General features: G+C 37.9%; 1 protein-coding gene across 9 annotated transcripts in view; it reads left to right on the top strand.

Annotated features, from left to right (window-relative positions):
* Nucleotides 1-21,680, top strand: part of LOC138128776 (TWiK family of potassium channels protein 7-like) — a 261,082-nt gene that overhangs the window by 208,100 nt on the left and 31,302 nt on the right. For all 9 annotated transcript variants that reach the window (XM_069044979.1, XM_069044984.1, XM_069044978.1 and 6 more), the window contains one exon: nucleotides 11,504-11,575. The gene's annotated coding sequence lies outside the window, so the exon portion shown is untranslated. The remainder of the gene's footprint in view (nucleotides 1-11,503; nucleotides 11,576-21,680) is intronic.

Below are 21,680 nucleotides of genomic sequence, written 5' to 3'. Positions count from 1 at the left end.
TGCGCGGAACTATGTCCTATTGAACTCTCGTAGAGAACACTATTCAACACTTAAGCTCTTAGTTAAAGCTCAGTAATTTAAAATATACAATATTTTACTGTTATACATTACTGAAACTGGTAATGCACAACTAGGACAAAGCAGGATTATAATTTTTTAGTTTCTCCGGGGCAAAAGTTCCGCTTTTATTATCTGCCGACCAAGAGGTAACTTCATTGATTAATAAAATTCTCTCCATTTTCACTGCACTTTTCGCCAGACACTTTAAAACTTTATAACATCAAATTACCAACTTTATTCGAGTGCATCGCATGAAGGTCTCAATTCAATTAAATTCACTTAACTGTCTTTCACTGAAGCAAAATAAAATCTTAATCATTTTCAACGTTAGGTAATTTTTATTTCTCGTCGTTACGTTTCTTTAAATAGTTCAAAGACGATTTTATTCATATTTAAATGTATCTAAAAAAATCCCAAGTATCGAGTGATCAAAAAGAAAACAAATCAAAAGTGCTACCTCATATATTTTTTCTATCGAAAGGTTTGTCTTAGCTTGACATACACATACATATGTATACTTGCTATACACAGTTGTTTTATTGGTTCTGTTACATCTATTATTAATTAATTCATAATTAATAATTGATACATACTTTATCTTCGGGGACAATTGTTGCTTACAATTATCGTAAAGGTTTGTCTACTTTGCCGAAATCGAAAAGTTGTTTTCTAGGTTAACAACAGCACATCGTTGACGTTTCTTTGACATTTCCGCGAATTCCGCTACGACATGACCGATAACTTGCAACGCCTGCTCTGATTTGTTTTCAGTCTTTGCAGCTTTTATTGCTCGCTCCTGCTAATGCGTCTTTTTCATTATCCTGCTAAATGTAAGTGACAATAGTACATTCGGTAATTTTCTGCAAGATAAGAGAAACCATTAGCAAAACTCACAAAATTTAACTTGCAAGTTACACCTATAAATTCGCCGAATGCACATCGGATAATACTCCCGCGAAATTTATGACAGTACATTTACATTTTACATAATTAAATATTTAATCAGACGAACTCTGACGAATATTTTAACGTTCAGTTAATTAGAGCCGCCGGTCATACGCTTTGTCTGATAATTAACGCACCATCATTGTTCATTTCTTTTTGGTAAGTTCTGAACCACGAATACATCTGACCTTTTCTCATTTGTACAATTTCTCTTGGCCTCTTTTTCGATAAGACGAAGAGATTACACCGCGGAAGACCCGACTGTGCCAAACATCAACCGAAAACTTTAAAAATATAGTTCATAGTTTAGGGAATTTTAAATGGAACACTTGAAGCTTTGGCAACCGGAAAACCATTCGCGTCACAACTTCACAACATTAAATATCCACGAGATTCCTTTGTCTCCATTTTTAATCTGCTTTGCAATCTTCAAAAGCCGTTTTTATGGCCCTTCTTTTTCATAGGATTCGAGTCATTAACGCTCTTAACTTAATAAATGTATAGGCAGATAAAATTTACTTTTGTAACGCGGAAAAACCAGAAATACAAAGTGAAAATTGCCTGTGAAGCTTTGACGCAACAACAGAAACGAAACGTTTTAGATTCTGGGCTTTAATTATTTCACTTTGATTCCAGGAAAGAGCACTTCTTTAAAAGAAACTTTTATTCATATCGGATTAAATAGGATATTACCTCTTTCAAGTACAAAAACGTAAAAACAAATACAAAGAGAAACTGGAGTGGAGAAGAAGAAAAGGTGAAGAATAGTGCTATAAAAAAATCAAAATGTGACCGGATTTATTGCAGATATTTGAAGGCAGTATTTTATATTATATTATCAATATATCTTATTCATCGGCAAGTGGCAACGAGGAAGTCTCTTTCGCGCAATTGGTCGGTTGACCCTAGGGGCGGTCCTACCGTGGGTACTAAAGATTAGCCAATCGCACTGGACCTCGCGGTATTTTATTTTTGTATTATTATCTGAGTATTAACCGAGCATCGTGGCCAAGCGCCTAGCGCGCCACTTTGCACTCGAGAGGTTCCGGGTTCTAATCCCGGGGCCGTCTGACCTGGTGTGGCTTTTTTTCAGGGGTTTTTAGCACAGGTCTCATACTGTGTCAGTATTACAGTTTCTCTGGCGACTGCCCATCCAAATACTGACCGAACCTGGTGTTGCTTAACTTCAATGATCGCATTAATCGATGTTAAATGAAAAAGTAAATATGATAAAAGAAATAGAATGTTACTGTTACATTGTTGGAGCTTGGAAATGAATTGTTTCGGCGTAAACAAGTCGTAAAATGGAATTTGGATTAAAATGTGGTTAAACAAAATCCACCCTGCCACAAATAATGAAAGCCTTTGGTCAGAAAAAAGTGCGGTGGCATTTTTGCAGAGCTTCGCATTCGTTTGATAACGTTCTCGTTGCGGAAGTAAAAATTGAAAAAAAGTCGGTTTTATTCGGCCACAAACTCGGAATATTACCCGGATTATATTAACCGAGAACATGCTATTCGTTAAGGGTGAAACATGAGGCAAAACAAGACGAAATTAAAAGAGAACTTCTCCACTGCAACGAAGAGTTCTTTCGTTAAAGATATCCGACTTTCTTAATTATAAAGTTTAGAGAGAACATGTGTTGTCTACGTTTCCGGAGCCCGAATCCGGTCAACTCGGCTCTCATGCGAAACTTTTTCCCCCACATCGACCGGAATTTTTTCCGGCCGCCGCCGCTAATTTGTAATAAAACGAGATAATAATTCTGGGGCCGCACAATTCCTGAATATTCGAATTTTTTCGGAGGCCTCCGAGGTGGAATAAATCAATAATAATTGGGAGGGATTATGTATGGATGTCTAATATTGTTTTGCGGGACCTTGGACTATAAATTTTGCCAGGACCGTGTTTCACGAACAATTTGAACCCAGTTAGGTACGCCCCTGCCCCCACTTATTATTATTTACGATCGAACGGGCCTGGGGGTGTCGTTTTCCATCCCCGAGACGTTTCGCCGAAACAATTACTTCCGCATCAGAGACGCAACAATAGAACGGTGACTGGAACACCACCCCCGCAGTCTCTTAGGGACGAACTGTGTTAAACTCGTTTTAATTGCTGCAATTCGTATTTGAAAATGTGCCATCCAGTCTTCGTCCGCCCTATTAACTGCCACCTCATAACCGAAGTTTATGGAGTCATTACCTAGACGACGACGCTGTGGAGACGGACATGACGTCTCCTCCTTTTGGGAGGACCCCTTTGGGTTTCCGCAAAGAAAGAGGAGAGACAACGGGGGGAACTCCTGCTGCTATTCAAACAAACAAAAGTAGACGAGCTCTTGCAAACATGACATCATTAACAGGTCTATCTGTGACTGATGATAAGATCAAATAGCATATTTTTCTAACAAAATGTTGCAACAACTCACAACAGTGTCTCGACAAGACAAGACAAACGACTGGTTGGGAGCTTTTTAATACAATTTGAAGATTTACTGGGGTTCATTTGATAAAATGTATTTGGCTACGTCTACGATAATTTCAGAAGGTTGAGTTATTGATCTCTAATAGAAAATGTACAATTTTGGAGCTGTAAATGTCTTACTGGATAAAAATGATCACATTACATTAGATTTTCACCGTTACTGCTCACCAAAGCCATTAAGTAACAGTCAATTGTAGCCAGTCAACAGTTAAAACAAATCGATTGACTTTTATTGAACAAACGACCTGACATTATAATGCGTTAATGACCTACAAGTTATAAAACCATAAGGTAGAATGTTTGGCAAATATTTTCTGGAAGTTAGTAATGAATGAGTTATATCATCAACAATAAGAAAAGTTAGAAGAAAAAAAGAAAGATTCTGTCTACAAAATTTATGTGTTGAATATGTTAAATCAACAGTTACAAAATGTATTTTCAATATCTTTGGAATTCATTAATATATTTTGTTTCGTATTACAAATTTAATTGTAACATCAGCAATCAGTAGAAAAACTCTAGAAATGGAGAACAAAGAAAGGGATATGAAGATGATCTAGATAAATAACTTCCATACATTTTTTTTCTTACAAAAATGTCTACTTCTTTCTTCTTTTTACTACAAAGTTAATTGTAACTTCACCAATCAGTAAAAAAAATCTAGAAATGGAGAGCAAAGCAAGCCATATGATGCATGCAAAGTTAATAACATCACCAATCAGTAGAAGAGTTAAAAAAATGAAGAACAAAGAAAGGAATATGAAAATGCTCCAGATAAATAACTCCCATAGATTTTTGTTCTCCTTTTTATTACAAAGTTAATTGTAACATCATTCACTAATCAGTAAAAAAAACTCTAGAAATGAAGAAGAAAGAAAGGGATATGAAGATGCTCTAGATAAATAGCTTCCATAGATTGTTTTCTTCATTTTATTGCGGTATTATTGGTTTCTTCAAAAAAATCCTACTTTCTTCTTTTTATTACAAAGTTAATTGTAACATTACCAATAAGTAGAAAAGATCTAGAAATGGAGAATAAAGAAAACGATGTGAAGACACTCTAGATAAATAACTTCCATAGATTTGGTTTCTTCCAAAATTTTCTACTTTCTTTTTATTGCAAAGTTAATCGTAACATCAGCGATCAGTAGGAAAGCTCTGGAAATGGAGAGCAATGAAGGCGATATGAAGATGCTCTAGTCTAGATAAATAGCTTCTATAGATTTTTTCTTCGAAAAATTTTTACTTTCTTTTTATTACAAAGATAATTGTAAAATCACCAATCAGGAGAAGAGCTCTAGAAATGAAGAACAAAGAACGGATATGAAAATGCTCCAGATAAATAACTTCCATACGTTTTTTTCTTCTTTTTATTAGAACATTAATTGTAACATCAGCGATCAGTAGAAAAGCTTTAGAAATGGAGTACAAAGAAAGCGATATTAAGATGCTCTAGATAAATAACTTCCATAGATTTGGTTTCTTCAAGAATTTTCTACTTTCTTCTTTTTATTACAAAGTTAATTGTAACATCACCAATCAAGAGAAGAGCTCTAGAGATGAAGAACAAGGAAAGCGACATGAAGATGCTCCAGATAAATAACTCCCATAGATTTTTTTTCTTCTTTTTATTACAAAGTTAATTGTAACATCATTCACCAATCAGTAGAGAAACTCTAGAAATGGAGACCAAAGCAAGCGATATGATGCATGCAAAGTTAATTACATCACCAATCAGTAGAAGAATTGTAAAAATGAAGAACAAAAAAGGGATTAAGGGATATGAAGATGCTCTAGATAAATAGCTTCCATAGATTGTTTTCTTCTTTTTATTACGAAATTAATTGTAACATCACCAATCAAAAGAAGAGCTCTAGAAATGGAGAACAACGAAAGCGACATGAAGATGCTCCAGACAAATAACTCCCATAGATTTTTGTTCTTCTTTTTATTACAAAGTTAATTGTAACATCATTCACCAATCAGTAAAAAAAAAACTCTAGAAATGAAGAACAAAGAACGGGATATGAAAATGCTCCAGATAAATAACTTCCATACATTTTTTTCTTCAAAAAGTGTACTTTTTTTCCATTTATTACAAAGTTAATTGTAACTTCACCAATCAATAGAAAAACTCTAGAAATGGAGAACAAAGAAAGCGATATGAAGATGCTTAAGATAAATAACTTCCATAGATTTAAGTTTTCTCCAAAAAAATGTTACATTCTTCTTTTTATTACAAAGTTAATAATTGTAACATCACCAATCAGCAGAAGAGTTATAAAAATGAAGAACACAGAAAGGAATATGAAGATGCTCTAGAATTCTAGATAAATAGCTTCCATAGATTATTTTCTTCTTTTTATTACGATATTTTGTAACATCACCAATCACCAATCAGTAAAAAAGATCTGGAAATGGAGAACAAAGAAAGGGATGTGAAGATATTCTAGATAAATAACTTCCATAGATGTGTTTTCTTCAAAAAAATTCTACTTTCTTCTTTTTATTACAAAGTTAATCGTAACATCAGCGATCAGTAGAAAAGCTCTAGAAATGGAGGACAATGAAAGCGATATGAAGATGCTCTAGATAAATAATTTCCATAGATTTTTTTTTCTTAGAAAAATGTCTACTGTCTTCTTTTTATTACAAAGATGATTGTAAAATTACCAATCAAGAGAAAAGCTCTAGAAATGAAGAACAAAGAACGAGATATGAAAATGCTCCAGATAAATAACTTCCATACATTTTTTTCTTTAAAGAGTTTCTACTTTTTTCCATTTATTACAAAGTTAATTGTAACTTCACCAATCACTAGAAAAACTCTAGAGATGGAGAACAAAGAAAACGATATGAAGATGCTCCAGATAAATAACTTACATACATTTTTTTCTTCTTTTTATTACAAAGTAATTGTAACATCACTAATTACTAATTAGTACAAAAGCTGTAAAAATGAAGATGCTCTAAAATCTAGATAAAAAACTTCCATAGATTTTTTTCCTTAAAAAAACTGTCTACTTCATTCTACTTAATTACTTATTTTCTCAATTATTAATTTAGGTTGTACACACAAAAACGGCGTATTCCGGACAATGACACCAACACTGTTCCTTGTCCTGAACACCCTTTTCTGAGAACTACTCTCTTTGGAGAAACTGTTTTTACTAAATGGTTCTTCTTTTTGGTATCCTTTAAGCAACGATTAATTTTGTTACAAAATCTATGACATGATGGTGATGATACCACTAGGAAATTTGTCTAAAATCCTAAAAAAATAATTGCTGGAAGGTATTAGTTTCAAGAATGTTTCCGCCAAGACATTTTGTATTCCAACAAATTCCTCATGGTTGTTGTAAACAACTAACAAAAGATGATTTCAACAACAAATTTAGCACAGTCGACACCACTTCGTAACCTTTATTACATCATCTCTGGTGGTTGTTGCTCCTTTGGGGGTCATCTTGAACGCTCTCAAGGCCACCTCTGATTAAACACTCTTACCAGACTGTTTGTTGCGTTTTGAAAACGTAACAAACACTATTACATTAAATTCATTTGCCAAGTGCTCAGTCCTTCCGGTTTCCAAACATTGAACAATCGTATTGTCCAGATCTAGACCTTCAATAGTCAATACTTTCGTGGTACTCACTGGACTTTTTGATTCAAACACAATTAATAACGTAAGACTCAACAAGCACAACCGTTCAATTAGTTTCATATTTACGTAAGTAATTCTTCGAAATGATTTAAAATATACATTTAAAAGCGGTCCGTAAATTGCTGATAAACACATTTGCACATTTTAACGGCAAAGATAAACACTAAGCAATTAACAATTCCCACCAGAGGCATTATTTCTAGTGAATAAACAAAAAGCAACTTATACAAAATGTTTGTACGAGATAGAAAAAAATTGTTTTGCTTATTAGCCTTTCCATGAGGCAATGAAATCGGAATTGAAGCAACCAGTAGAGTTTTCGTCATGTTTTGGTATTCAGGAGTTTCCAGGAAAATAAAACAAACTTCTTATCTTGATGGTATTTAAAAATGCGCCATCCAGCTGCAGCAACTGCCAACTCATATCCCAAGTTTATGTAGTCGTTACCTAGACGGCGTCGCAACGGCCAGGACGTCTTCCCGGGAGCGAGTCCCTTTTTGCCTCCTGCAGGAGAACGGATAATAAACTGTCTTCCAAACGACAGTAATTAAACATGGTCTTGACTGGTTAAATGGGGGCGAGTCGTCGGAACTAACGTTATAACCTAAGTCTGGAGGGCTGGGAGGAATGCGCGTCTGTAACGCCGTATATGGGAAAATATTCCGGATTCCGGGCGCGAGTTCCTGCATTTAATGATCCGTTTATTAACACGAGGAGACGATCGTGTTGCGAGATTTTTCTCCACCGAAAAGGACGAATCGGTTTTGCGCAGGTCGGACGTTCGGCTCGTAAATCAAGCGCACTTTTGAAAAAGCTACCAAGTTTTTCCTTGCGAAATTTGTCGGCGGCGCTCTGAAAGATGCGGAGGGAAATAAGATGGTTATCTGTCTCTCTGCTCGAACAATGCGTTCGCCGTCTCGCTCCCACACCCTCTTCTTAGCTTCTGGACGTTAATCAATGTTGACTTAGGGAGGTTGTTTCGTGACGGAGGAGCGGCGGGTGGATTTTTGATCAATTATACCACGGGTCCGGCCCGTCCTTCACAACTTCCAATGGAAGACAGATTTTCCAAAATTATAACGGGCATTCTATTGGAAAGTCAAGCACACGACGGAGGTGGCGAAACTCAATCAATAAACGTATTTGCAGTTGCTCCTCAATGATCTCAGCAAGAAACAGTACCAAGACACAAATGGGATCAAATCTGGAGAATCTAGAGGACTTTCCAAAGTCAAAGTTGTTGAATTAATTTAATTTTGAAAAGGCGTAGATGCAGAACTGGAGGTGAAATGCGAAGCAGCATTGAATACATTTTTACCAGGCACGAGTTCACCCTCAGTGCAACCCCAAACACACGATGAAAATATTTTCAAAGCATAAATCGAGAGCTTTGCGTGCATACCGATGAAATGAATGTAAAAAATGTGGAAAATTTTCGAATAATGTATTTAAAAAGCTTTACTAACGAGGCATATTTTCTAGCGGTGGCCAGAATGGAATTAAATAATTAAGCGAAAATTGTATTTGTTTTGTTTACAGAGCTTTTAAACAGCGCTGTTTGTTGATCTGGATTTATTTTTTTGTATGAAATTCCAAATGAACAATTTATTTTGACGAATTTTAACCAAACATTGAAAAGTAAACAAAACGTGTTTGTTGCATTAAATGAAGCTGGATCTATAGCAATTTGAATTCTTATTCTTTGTTTTTGTATTATTTCTGTTCATGAACAAAATTTAAATTCGGCACTGGTCGCCGCTAGTTTTTTAAATCACTGGCTTTAATTTTGTTCAAAATTAAAAGCGTAAAAACTGCCGAGGCGCCTCAAAATCTCGTTTACAACGAAGCCTGTAAACGCTGGGGCTCTGACGTCTCCGCCCAAGAATCGTCTGGTGAAACGTTTCGTTGTCATGGCAACGCTGCATTGACGCGGTATACGCGATCACGGGCTCCGTGCTGGCCGCCCTCGCCTAAGAAAAAGGAATAAATAATATGAAACTTACCGCTGATAAGTTCTATTACTGCAACCTTTGCATACGATAAATTTATATTTTTATAAAATAAATAAATCAACTAATCCAATAGGTATCTTCAATAAAAAAATTGAACACATTTAAAAAAAATCTTATTTCTTTATAAATTTCTCTTACGAGCCCCCACTGATCTTTATCACTTCATCCATATCTGCCACATGTGTATGTGAATATCGTAAATAGCAGGGGGCTAAGCGGGCAGCCCTGCCTCATTCCCTTTGTCGTCTCAAACCAAACAAATTTGAGAGATATCTTTGATGCTATCTTTATGTCGACTAATGTAATTAATCTGGAGAATTCTATATAGAGCCACATCAATTTCTGTAATTTTTGCGTCGTAAAAAGCACCATAAATGGATTCTTTCGTCCCTTAAAGCTCTTAACTGAAACTACATACTCAATTGCAGTTTAAACTAAACTTTCATAAAATTTTCCGGCGATATTGTTAAATTAAAATTAACGAAGCGCACGTTACGAGGGGAAGTTTCATCACACTCAAGTAAGTTACATTTTCAGCACAAACTATATGAGAAAAATAACGCTGAATGTGAAGTTTAAATATCGCAATATTCGTTTTCCTAATAACTGAGATATTTAGAATATCCTTTCCAGCTGACTCATCTCGTGACACCGAGAGAAAAATTCTTGTTCAGCGAAAACGTGGCGCGTCGCTTTTTGATGCCCCTCGCCCCAGATTTTCGCGTATTTTTTCAAAACGAAAAAAAAACCGGCACGCCCCATTTAAACAGCGCCGCGATTTCCGCCGGCCCCTGAAAAAATTCCGCCACAATTGGAGCCTATCCGGGACGATAAAATAAAAATGACACGTCCGGACTGGCAAAAAGGCGGACCCGGAACGGTCCTCCGGGGACCTGTCACGTGACCGCACTCGCACGTAAAATGACACCGCCGAATTAAAATTAATGTCGACACGCCAACTAATTAATGCATTAACTCGTCGACGGAGGGAGAAAAACGCAAACAAAACCGGCCGGAGGCGGCGCGCGGCGCGTCCCGGGGACGGCGATTGAAATTCCGCCGACGTCGCCTTGTAAAGTGCATTTTTATTTCGAGCGCCATTAAATAGTCCATTTATAAAGTAAACCATCTATTATGTGGGGGACGTTGCGATATGGTCACGAGGGGGCCGTATAATTTCCCCGTTAAAATCAATTGCCAAGAGCAATTCACAATAAATTGATATTAAAAAAAATACTAAAAAGTGGAAAACGTACGAATGCACCTTAACGAAAATTAATTTGCGTTATGTTAATTGCAGTTTGTTTTTTGTTGGGTTTAAGGAGTGGTTCTCGTGTTTGGCTCCGTGCCCAAACGAGATATTTTCCAGGGATATTTTATTCTCCTGAGAAAAGAGGTCATCTAGATGCATTACAGTTACATCCTGTACCTACATACTCGTGTGAAATAATATAAATAATTTGGGGCCCCCACCACGACACTACATGCTTTTCCAACAAATTAAAATGTACAGATGGAGGAAAAGAGTTGTGGGGCTAACAAATTTATTACACTGCAGCCCCTGGCAAGTTACCATTTGATTCATCGTTTCCGTTCTCGTTGCTGTCACAGTCAACGTTTCTCGACAAAAATTTTACTTTTTACTTCGCAAAAAGCTCACGAGATACTTTTTACGGTGTTTAACGCAATGACACTTGACTCCAGATGATACATAGAAATTTTTCTGCTACTTTTTTAGAAGAAATTTAGGTTAAAGTTTCTCAAGGTCGCGCATCAGAGTAAGCACACTTGCCGTGACCAAACTTACTTAGAATCTTATTTTTGAAAAGTAATCGATAAATATCGATCTGACGTTTGTACTTTTACTCCCAATGGAGAAAATACATAGTTTCCACCCTAAAACGAGCGAGGAAATAGCTTTTTTCTGTCGAGATCGTAAAAAAAAAATATTGCTTCAACATCCACGAAAGACAGAACATTTGCGTTCTAATTGTAATTAGAATTAAGCTTCCTCTTATTTTCCAGTAACCTGGGTTAATTCAAACTTGAAATTACAAACATACATACATTCGCAGGATGTTTTACTCCGACATTACAGTGCATATTTTCCTAGTAGAGGAATCTCAGCTCTAAGGATTTTGAACACAATATTCATTATTTTGTAATTTAGTGATAAAAACAAGAGTTACAATTAGAAAATGTGGCTCATCCGTGCTCTGCAGATGTCTGGTTAATTAAATTTTTCGGTAATTAGTTAATTTGCAGCGAAAACGTCGACTTATTTTCCCCAAACACATGAATTCGCGTAATTAATAACAAAATTGTTTCGTTCCAGGTCGAGAAATGAAGTAAACATCGTAAAATCCGCCGACCTCACCTTGAGGATTTGCAACATATTTCAACAGTGGTAAGTACAGTTTAATCAAGCATCGACTACGCCCATTTATATTGTGCCAGGAGCAGTTGATTGTAAAAAATTCTTTGCTACCGAGCTAGGGAAAAAATTAATTAAACCTGCGCCATACAAAGCTACTAACGTCACAGGGAGTTATTTATAATGCTTTGACCCTTTAATCTAACACAAAATGCTAAAAATAAAGGTTGTTGATCCGTAGCATTGATTCCATGTCAGTGAACATGAACCCCGTCCGACGCATTTCAAATGCTCGCTGGTTTTCACCACTTATTCCAATAAAAAGCTGCATGCATAAATGAAAAGCACTTTAACATCGAATTCGGTGTAGCAACCTTGGCAAAATACGGTCACGTTAATTGAATTTTTTGATACGAAAATATATTTTTCTTTGTGATTTTCATTTCAAAAGAACTTTTTATAATAGCTCTTGTTTAACTATACATATATACGCACGTGCACAAGCTTTAATAAAAACTGACCCTACGGGAAAATATCTTTTTCTACTCCTATTGGATAATACTGTAATTATTAAAGTGTTTTCTGTTAGATAACAGGGTTCATTACCCACGGTCCGTTGAAAACTCACCCCAAATATCATAGCAACTAGTTTATGAAGTCCAATAGCAAATTTAATGCAATGGTATGAAGTATGCAGAGTAATAATTGTAAAACGTCAGTCTCAGTTTGTCTAATTGAAACATATTTGTCAATTTCTTTTCATAGTCGTGGAAAAAGTATAGTATTTTACTCGCGGGTAATGGCCTTACTCATGAGCACAATTCATCGGAGTGAGTATAGCCATTACCCGCGAATGTAATAATATACTATTACATATTTATGTTTCTAATCGATAACGATTTTGGGATGATCAAACAATGTAATAAGAACTGTTCAAGTAAGTTTAAAAAATTAATTGCTGAATGCAAATAAAAAAAACATTCTTCATGGAACAGAATCTCTAGATTGGAATGTTACATAAATCCTCAAATTAATGGAGGGAAATGTTTCCCGAGTAAACGCTACGAAGGTTTTGTTAAATTATTTGTGTATCTGACAACCTAGTCGGTACCAAAATCGCACTCATTTTTATCTCTCAGGATTAAAAAAACGCTTTGATCGAGTAAACTCCACTAATATTTGCGGAAGTTATTTTGAACATAAAACCGGGATCGTCGCAGCTTCCTTTTTAAAAAATAAAAAATGTACAATGTTGACGGAGTTCTTGAGATACATTTTGCCGACAAGCAACTTCCAAACACCAACTGCACTGTAAACAAAATCACCAGAGTACAATAGCTGCACGCGATAGACTCCAATGTTGCTCCTTTACGTTTGAAGTTTTCTAAGTTTTACGGCGAAAACTTGAAACCTGAATAAAATATCGGTCACCAGAAACTCCACCTACCTTCGGGGGAGTTCATAAAACATTCATGTTCCATCGACGTAATGCGGTGCACTAAACCAACAAACATTTATTTACGAAATTCTATACTTCGTTCATGTGAGCTGTACCTATAGTAATAAAATCACGTGGTTTCCAGGAGGCAAGACTAAGATGATAAGATGAATTTGTATTAATCTGGAATTTCTGAGTACGCCACTGAAGTCTATGATGTCTTTCGGAGGCGGAGCCTCTTCGTCAAAGACTGCGTGGTGTGCACGTGATTGCTGTAGCGCTCAAGTGAACGAAGTATAGTTTTAATTGAGACATAGGGATTGTAATATTGTGTTTTGACATTTATTCAATTTTCCCATCAATAAAGGTCAAGAAAAGTTTTTTAATTACGCAGACGTTAAGAGTCGAGCAGAGATAATGATTTCTCCAAATACGACAAACGCAATGTATTTCCAGCAAATTTAGCGGAGTGAAAAGCAAGAATCACGTGGAATAGCAATCTCATTATAGCTCTCGTAATGAAAATAAATTACTTTAATAATTATCAATTTTGCTCCCTCCGAATTCTTACGACGGATTTTTGTCGTCGTTACATTTTTATTTAAGCATTATTAAATGGAATTTACCAACAAATTAATATAAATTGTACCAAAAATTTGTTTCGATTATAACGAACGTTGAAAAAAGTGTGGTCAAGCAAGCCCTGGCGTCTTTCCTTTACAAACGCCCGTTGTCTTTTAGATACCAACATAACCACACCAAATTATTCTTCCAAAGAAACTTGTTGAATACCTGATGTTTGACATCTATAGTTGATTAAGCTGCGCCATACGTTACCGAAAACAAAAGGTAAAAATAAAATAATAAAAACGCAAGTTTTTCTAAAAATACTTTAAATGCAGGGCACAATCATCAGGAACGAATTCGAATTTTTTGTGTGCGTAAAAAATGACATCGACGGTTCTCTCCCGTGACAAATCTGTTCGGCAGCTATCTCGCCCCCGCCGCCCCATTCGAAATGCCCATTTCCGCCCCACGAACCACCGACCATAAATCAAATAAAACTTGTTTGCGATATAAATAACTTTGGGTAATAGACGTCCGCGTTGCATTTTCCTGGAAATTAGCTCGGCGGCATTAGCATAATGAAGTTTTGAGAGTGTCCCGTTGCCGCCTCCGGAGTCTTAAATATGAAATCCCTCAAGTCCCCGCCCCCGAGTGGCAATCTCATGCAAATTCCCTTTCTTAGATTCCTCTTTACTACATTGTACATAACACGGGGAAAAACCTCAATTCTGCAACGGATAAAGTGCAAAACGGGGGCGAAATTGTATTTGTTGGTCGGGGGGCAAACAGCCCCCCCTCACCACGACTTTATTAAATTATATATGTGGAGGCGGCGCGGCTAAACGCAATAGTTACGTGTCGAGAATGTTTATGTCTTTATTACGGCTACTCGAGAAAGAACGTCGCTTTCCTAGATTGAGCTTTCGGAAAAAGCTCCACAAGACACACCAACTTTCTGATTCGGCGTCCACATCACTGGGAAAATATGAGAAAAATTATATCTCTCGTTATTAGCGTCGTCGTTTGCTTTATTTTGATTCGGCAAGCGCTGATTTTTATTTCGTTGTAACTGGGCGAGTTTTCAATCTTGCCGCTTAGCAAAGTGGAAGATTCGGGCGGCAACTTTTATTTTATCCGACGAATTGGTGGAAACTTCGCTGAAATTATTTCGCCACAACATACCGACGGCCGCATTTCCTCACACGTAATAAAGAGAATTCGTGCTGGATTTCTCTAATGTTTGCCATCAGTAACTTTATTTTTACGTCATCTGCTCAAATCGAGTCAAACTTCAAACGCTCCAACAGAAATATTTCTTTGCTTGTCTTTAACACAATACAACAATTATTGCCACGAATTGCGGAACACGAAACTAATTGATTTTTTCCAATCTCAATCAGTTCAAAGAGTTCCTCGCGTACGTTGCGCAGTACCCCAAAGGTCCATTTCTGGACCAACTTTATTCCTGCTATATACAGGGTGTTTAAAAATTCGCAAATTCCGAATTCAGAGCGTGGTAGGGAAGGACCCAGTGGAGCTCGAAAAATACTTAGACAAAAAAATCGCCCTTCCTGAAGAAGATATACTTCAAAAAAATATACTTCAGACCCGATTTTTTTTTATTTCCACATTTGGACTACTGGAGTGATCCCCTACAACGCTCTGTACGCGGAATTCGCGAATTTTGAGACACCCTGTATATCATTAAATTGAAAACTATTGTTACCGGATCCAAAAATAGAAGAAGTAGAATGTCGCGTCACTGAATAATTTGCAGAATGAAAAAGAATGGAAAAAATTGCAATTCTTTTGGGAAAATACGAGAGCAACGTCAACACGTTTCCGTGATTTTCTCTCCAATTAAACTCCCATTTTTGCTCTTCCATTTATTCCCTCAAAGAACTAAAGCACTCCAACTGATATTTGAACATCGATAAGACCCTTATTGACAAACTCCCTCTTTTAGTAAGCAAGGAGCTTCTACAAGTTTCTCCCGCTCTCCACGCTTTTCTTAAATAAATCTCAGGTGGCCGACCGAGTGGACTCGTATTTTGTTACTTCACCCCGGAAGTTTTTCACGCTTTCCCAACTGTTAAGAGCAGCCGGAAGTCCAACTTAGTTCTCAATTATTACCATTTTGTTCCACACTATCAGCACCGACATCCTCCAGTCCATTTGGGATTTTTAATCGATGATTCCACGCACAAACAATTTAAATCTTGTTGCGTCACATTCTTCGGACGATCCAACAAACGACTTTCCGTCATGTTCAAGCGTTTTTCTTTATAGCAGTTATTAAAGAAATGGGAAACGCTACATAAAGAAACCTCATCTCCATCCAATCATGAGCGAGGTCGGCGATATCGGATGTAGGCGCGAAAAAATTTCGAAACAAGTGGAATTCCAGCAAACAATGATGGAAATTGCTGCAGGAATTTCAGATTTCCGGGGACGCTGTTTACAACGAACATGCAAACTACTGTGACGGATTGTTATTCGATGCACGTCTGCCGGGGGTGGATATGCTCACGTGAAAAATTGCAGCAGCGGGGAATTTGAGTGCAGTTCACGAGTACATTTTTAAGTGGTTTAGCTAAACGTTCTCTGCGAAAGCTCTGCCAAGAACTGCACAGCCGCGCTGCATTTTAATTGATCCCGAGAACCGAATCAATTTCCTGGGGGGAAAGAGCAGTCGATGCAAACATTTGCGGATCTGAATAAAATTGTCTTCGGGATTAGATCCCATCAGATTTGTTGCCGCTGTGATTGGATCATTTTTAATGAAAGGGATAAAATTCAAGGTGGAATCTGATTTAAAGATGAAACACCTCCACCCGCACGGCTTAATCATTAAGCAATTTATTTTTGCTCCGGAATTACGTTGACGGAACGTTAAGTACCTGTTTTACAGCCAGTTTCGTTTTTAAATGTAATCGCATTTTGCACAAGAGCAGTTCAAGAGATTGGATGTTTAACTAAACCGGCAGCACAAGCGAAAATAAATCTTTATTAGAATCATCATTTCAGCCGTCAGATCGAGCACTCCTGCAAGAGTAGAACACCAATTAGCTGTGTGGTCTCTGGAATAAAACGGAAATTTGAATGTAATTGTTGCAAAGTCTTTGATAAAAAGCTCAAACGGGCGCTTGAAAGCTTCGTCCTTTGTCTATAAAGTGCACAAGCACAGTTCGTTGTTTCAGTTATCACAAACATTTCATTTGAGGAAAGCTCGTTCCAGAAGTACTACCCAATTCACAAATTTAAAAAAATGAACAATTCATCAGAAAATGTTCAAAGAGGTTGTTTGAATTGAATCCTAGACCAGATCAGCCTCTGGAAGGTGTCCTCCAAAATGAGTACAGTCAGTACCAGTTTTCTTCTAAGTGGTTCCATCCAGCTTGGCAACAAGCACTGGCTTAACTCTTAAAACCAGTGCTTGTCCTTCATTGGAAGGCCAACTCCTAAAACTTCATGGTGCTACTACAAGAGTAGTACCTTTTAGAATATCAAAAGCGTAAGCTCGTTCCAGAAGTACTAATGATTTCAGAAATAAAAACATTGAACAATTCATCAGAAAATGTTCAAGTTGATTGTTTGAACTGATTCCTAGAGCAGATCAGCCTCTGGAGTGTATCCTCCAAAATGAGTACCGTCAGTACCGGTTTACTCCAAAGTGATTCAATCAAAGATTGTAGATTGCATTGGCAACAAACCCAGTTTTAAGAGTCCTTCATTGGAAGGCCAACTCTCCAAACTTTATGCTGCTTGTAGTAAATGGTACTACAGGAGTAGTACCCTTTGGAGTATCAAAAATGTAAGGTAAGCTCCCAGCACAGATGTGTCTAAAATGTTTGTTTTTCATTTGAGGAAAACTGGTTCAAGAAGTACTAACGTACTCAGAAATAAAAAAAAAATTGGACAATTCATCAGAAAATATCAAGTTGATTGTTGGAATTGATTCCTAGATCAGATCAGCCTCTGGAGTGTGTCCTCCAAAATGGTACCGTCAGTACCGGTTTACTCCAAAGTGATTCAATCAAAGATTTTAGATTGCATTGGCAACAAACCCTGGTTTTAAGAGTTGTCTTTCATTGAGAGCCCAACTCTTCAAACTTCATTGTACTACTCCTGTAGTACCATTTGGAGTATCAAAAATGTAAGATAAGCTCCCAAAGCAGATGTATCTAAAATGTTTGTCCTGTTGTTTTGTGGTCTTTGGAGAGGTACTCCTCGTCCCGGCTCGCTCCTTTCGGCATTGGGCATGGCAACGTGGCATTAATTCAAAGTTATGCAAGAGCGAGCATTAATCAGGTTCTCCTCCATCTGTGCAGTGCAAGATGAAACTCCGCAAGAGCAAATGGACGTCGAGCATGTAACACAAGATGACAATTCTCCAAGCCGTTGCTGGTTTCATTACACGAGAGGCTCGCCGTTAGTTTCAAATTATCAGTGTTGCCAACACCAACAAATCCATTAATTAAACAACACCCCGGCACCCTGCAGTAGATTTTTCCGGTGCACCAGATTTGACAATGCAGTAGGTTCCTGGAGAAAGCGTCCTCTCACCCCATTAATAAGCTAATTAGGTCGACTGGTGAGGGCGAGCGGAAAAGAAATCCGGGAGGACTTGATCAAAATTTGTTTTAATTCCCGAAGTCAAATCCAATTATAAAAGAGATTTCACGGTTGACCGTGCAAAAATGTCGAAAAGATTTAGCGGTAATTTGGGAAGTTGGCGGCGGCGGGGTTCGGCATCATACGCAGAGTAAATAAGCTACTTAAAAAATTAACTTCCCGAGAAGCCAGAAACAAATTAACAACCCCCTCAGCGTCGGGAGCGGTAATTATTATTTTTATATTTGTAAAGCGCCGCCCCAAGGACTCCATTCCGGGTCAAGACGGAACTTTCAGTAACATTCCCCACACGGATTATATTTCCTGAATATAATTTCTTTTTCGGCAATGCATCAAAGGAATGGAAAAAATATGTTTCGGGGGCGGCGACCGGTTTTGATCGATGCGTGTTCCACCCCCTGCGGTTGAATTTTTAACGTCGGGAATCACTCCGCCACCGTTTTAATAATAAATAAGAGGACGCTGTTAAACGTCGACCCGGTTGCACTTCCTTATTTGGCTCCTCCACGTTTCTACCCCGCCCGTCATCAGACTCTCCAACTTATTACTCCACTCCAATGTGCGATATGATGAACTCGGCTTTAATTAAACCTGGAACGCTTAATTTACCTTTTGCCTTATAGGACACGTGGGCGGGAACGTGGTCATTATTTCGGCGAAATAACGCCGGCTTCTCCTGCCCCCGGCGAGTAGATCTCTGTGTTACCGACCCGCTTGACAAGTGGGACAAGACACACGTTCCTAAATTATCCAACACGTACACTTAACTTCGAAGGTTGCCAACCCACCAGGGTAAGCTAAAAACTGTACCATCACCAGAAATAGGTATCTTTCAAAACTCTCCAGACGTCTAAAATCATTTTTACATTTAAACTCTACAACAAAATTGATGACGTGTCAACTTGTGTAAGTGGAGCAAGGGTCATTTCCGGCGGAAGTACAATCAATTTATTTTTACTCAACAACGAGTATGAATAATTTTCATCATTTTTTCTTGCTCGAGACTTGTTTCAAATTTTTGAATAAATCGATTGCTTTCAGAGTTTTTCTGTGACTGGTAGAGCAGATCTCTCTGTCTTAATTCATCATCATTGGACCGTTTTATTTGATATCTTTCATACATTCTCTTTTTAAATTTTATCCGCTGTGAGCCCCTTCAGGATCGGAATCCTCTTGAGATGGTTTCTGTTTTGTTGAGCTTTATTGGCAATCACGTAAGTATTGTTAAAATTTTGATTACAATTTAAGGGATCTAAATTAATTTAAATTCGTTAAAAGAGATGTGAATGAAACCGTGATGTGATTAAACAGGCGAAATGTTTTAAATATTTTTCGGACATTCCAGGTAGGCCTTTCGAGACTCCTTGAAAATGACTCACCTTCGTTCGCGACACAGGATTCTACGCGCTCCTAATTAACGAATTTAAACTGACATACAATAATTTACACTAAATTAACATTAACTAGAGACTATAGAAATTAACTTAAATTTGGACTCTTGCACTTCACTCTTATTCGCTGTCTTCCTTCACCAATAATTCTCTGTCACTACTAACCAACTCTCCTTTTATTTCGATACGATCCTGCCCTGGACATTCCAGGTAAGCCTTCCGATGGCTCACCTCCGTTCGCGACACAGGTACGGAGATTTTTATACATACAACAGTTCATTATTCAAATATTGTAAATAGAACAACTAGCAACACCAATATTTGCTTCAAACAGAGGACCAGATGGCTAGGCGAGTGGACTAGCCCCACAAAAGCATTTATCTTTTGGAACTGGAAGCTCTTGGAATGTTTGAAAGAGACAAAGTTGTGTAAATCATCACATAGCTCAGGGCTAGTCTTGGAAGCTTCCGGAACAAGTTACATTCTTCGTAATCGAGCAGTTGGTGATGATTCAACAGTTTTGTTTGATTTTGGAAGTTTTTTGTCGTTTTTTGCATCGGCCGCAAACCCCTCGTCGATGTGCTAATCATCATTGGACCCCAACAACTGGAAAATTCTCATCGGCTGTTGAAAGTTGGCGTTGATTTTTTCCGGGAAATTGCGTTTGCTCCATTTAATAAATTCTAACGACGAAATTGCATGTGTAAAATAGCTGATTCATCACCGCACAGAGATTAAACCGCCGCTTCCAGCCGAACTTTAGTCTAATTGTAATCAGTTTATTTCCCTTCCGAATGTTCGCAATATTTAACTCTCTCGCCGCCTCTCTGGACCCTGCGACAGCCCCCGGCCGCCGCGGGTCGTTATGCATACTATCGATTCCCTTAAAACTCGCAAGGTCACATATGTCATAATGGATAAGACATAAAGCGGTCGTCGGGGCGTCGCCGAAGTAACTCGATCAACATCCCCAGGTCTTGTTCACCGGAACCCGGGGGAAATTCGGCGGTGGCGTGAAATGGGCTGCCCCTTTCACCGTTGTTATTATTATTGCCGAAGGAGGACGCGAGGGGACGAAATGATTGCTCACTAACAGTTTCTCTCTTAGCCAATTATTCCGGACTGTAGTATCGTAATGCATTTATTAATTTGATCTATCACTTAGCAATGCAAAGGAGGACGGGGCACGCCTCCAGAAATGGATCATTTAAATTGGTAATTGTTCGCGACTTAAATTGACACAACGACCAAATTTGTCAAAGCGCAGACACAATCACAGAGGCCACATTGTCTAAGAAGTGGAAACAGAGACCACTGAAGTTTGTAAACTCAGAAGTAACCCGCTGGAAGTCTCCGGGAGAGGTGTTGGATTCTCTCATGGGCTGTGACCTTGGAAATATCTGCGCGAAGGCGGAGCGACAAGTACATCTGAGCACGTTCTAAGTTGACGCGTACTTCTCTTGAAGTACTTCTAGTGCAACTCTTACAGTTGTACCAATTAAAAATAAAAGTCAGTATTGCCAACTGTCCTTCTTGATCGCCTTGTGCGGACACATATTTCCCTCCATCACTTTTATTGCATCTTCCATTTATAAGGCAAGTCAATTCCTCCAACTCGCTCGATGCTCAGTATTGACGTTAATTTGGTACACTGACAAGATAAACCGACTAGAGAATAAAGAATATAGTCTATTATTTTTCTTTATTGCGCGTTGTCGATCCATCATCATTTACGTCACTTCCATTTTCAGTAAGTTTGTGAAGCTGATGTAACACAAGTTTGGCGGGGACGATGATTTCGTGGAATTTACGGAGATGTTATTGAAATTTACTTAACCCACGTAACTGTCTGACACAAAAGATTCATTAAACGAAAAAAGGATTGTGTTGTGGAGTTGTTTGAATGAAATGAAGCTTGGTGGCGGCGTTAGGAGGACAATTGCAGTTGTGAAGATGCAGCTGCATACTCTACAATCCAGTTCAAACCAATTTATTGTCCTACCACGCGTTTCCAATGGGAGTTAGATCTGGTGACTCGGCCGCACAAATCGACTCGCACTGGGCTCCGGTGATTAAATTTTTGGCGCAGCTACATACTCTACAATTT

The sequence above is a fragment of the Tenebrio molitor genome, chromosome 4, assembly GCF_963966145.1.
Source record: "Tenebrio molitor chromosome 4, icTenMoli1.1, whole genome shotgun sequence".
Taxonomy (NCBI): domain Eukaryota; kingdom Metazoa; phylum Arthropoda; class Insecta; order Coleoptera; family Tenebrionidae; genus Tenebrio; species Tenebrio molitor.
Note: the sequence above shows the minus strand (reverse complement) of the source record. Positions and strands in the feature narration are given on the sequence as shown.